General features: G+C 38.6%; 1 protein-coding gene across 1 annotated transcript in view; it reads left to right on the top strand.

The window, feature by feature from the left end:
- LOC101861494 (sodium leak channel non-selective protein) overlaps positions 1-2,006 on the top strand; it is a gene marked incomplete in the record, with an annotated part of 77,838 nt that overhangs the window by 59,488 nt on the left and 16,344 nt on the right.

The following is a 2,006-nucleotide window of genomic DNA, read 5'->3' as shown; positions in this document are numbered from 1 at the left end:
TGGTGAACTCTGTGTTTATTTTAAGGGTACCTGAATGAACCCACACAAGGACACCACAGTTTGGTACTCGTTGCTTCTGTTAGACAAAGTGTTGATTGTTAGAATAAAACATTTTATTAACAACAGAAAGTTTTCACAATTTAACTCATTTATCTCCGACTTTAGTAAACCTATTTACTGGGCCCTTTTTTTGGGACTAAATCTTTAAATGACAAAAACGTCACTTAATGGGTCATTAAATCAAAACAAAGGAACCTATTTTGATAGTTCTTTATCTTATGGATGAACTCCCGATAAAAGAAACCTGTTTTGGGCAAAATTGGCGAAAAGTAATTTGAAGTCGAAGTCATCGTAAAGGAAAACCCTGAGCCACTGTAAGCGACTCACCACCACAAGAGTTCTGACGGCGAGCTGCTGGGAGCAGCTTGCCAGAGATAAAGAGTTAATGAAAGCAATGGTTTGCATCCATTGGGGGATTGCTGTTGGGTACATACAATACAAATTCTGTACTTTTGATACCTTAGCAAACCTGCCATCCTGTAGCTGGGAGATTTTCTTCTGTCTTGAAGCTGTGCATTGATAGGTTACATACAATCTTCAGGGATGTAAATAAATCAATACGGGGATCAAGCTCAGAGTAGGCTGCCGTTCTGTGTTTCCCTTGAAGAACAGAGAAGGAAAATTAAAATTATCGGATCAGAATTACAACTATCACTTGAATGTTTGTTTTCCTGTGTGGAGATTCAATGATAGCATAGTCGGTATAAAGACAATGATGTTGATAAATGTGGTTCGAATCCCTATAATAGTTTTATTCAATTTCAGTTGTTTGGCTAGTTTGAATTGTTCTCCGAATACTTATCTCAGTCCTTGTAGGAGAATGTTGTTAAATTTGAGGGCCCTGTCTTTTAGATAAACTTTCAGTATCAGAGGAGACTCTTTGCCTTGATTACAAATGAAGTGAGAGAAAATACTTTATTTTTCTGAAGATCTCTGTCTTTTTGTTAAATTGCTATATCTTACATTGTTTGCTAGGTGGCTGTGATGAGCAGGGCTGAAGCAATTTGTTATCTAAATGATTTACAATTTATGTCCATGGAGTGTTAAACTTGTACAATCATCTTGAGAGAGGAAGAACTACAATGTTGATGACTGTAATTTGAATAACTTACAGGGACATTTTTCATGACTTCCATCTACCCGTCCCAATCCTTTAGGACATTATTAATGTTACATCGAGAGACCCTGGGTTTTTCAGATAAACACAGAGACATAAAAGAGGCATTGTGCAGTGGTAGTAATTATAGATGTTAAACACCCACATCAACACATTTTTTATTATTTAGAAGGGGGGGGAGGGGGAGGGTGCTTCGATCCTGCCTGTCAGGGTCATCCCAGGCTGAGAGGGATCCAGTGTCCCAGCAGACAGACAGCGATAGCCTACTCAGTAAAAAAATTTCCCAACGCAGGAATCAAACCCATGTCTTCTGTGTATGACAAAGAAGCCCATACTGCTACCCCACAGACACAAGCTATAAAAAGAATTATAATTATAATAATAATGATAAAAGTAATAATGATAATGATAATAATGATGATAGTAATAATAATAATAAGAAGAAGAAGAAGAAAAAGAATTGCATTTATAAAGCACATATCCATGCACTATGCGCTTTATAACTATGACAGTAAAGAGCTATAGCTCCTCACCCTACCATACCGTTTATTTTCCTGTAGGCGACATTGAAGATGCTGATGCTGACTGTGGTGATGTCGGTGCTGCGCTCGTTCTTCATCATCATGGGCATGTTCCTTCTTATGCTCTTTTACGCCTATGCCGGGGTCATCCTTTTTGGCAGTGTCAAGTATGGCTACAATCTGGACAGGTATGTAAAACTCACGAAGAGGTTATATATTATGTGATACTAGAGCTCGCAGCAGTGACATTACAGGTGTCAGACATGGGGGCCTTCTTACCCTCATCAGCATGGCTGGCTTGACCCCAT

This window comes from Aplysia californica, unplaced genomic scaffold (assembly GCF_000002075.1).
Source record: "Aplysia californica isolate F4 #8 unplaced genomic scaffold, AplCal3.0 scaffold00048, whole genome shotgun sequence".
In the NCBI taxonomy this organism is placed as follows: domain Eukaryota; kingdom Metazoa; phylum Mollusca; class Gastropoda; order Aplysiida; family Aplysiidae; genus Aplysia; species Aplysia californica.
Note: the sequence above shows the minus strand (reverse complement) of the source record. Positions and strands in the feature narration are given on the sequence as shown.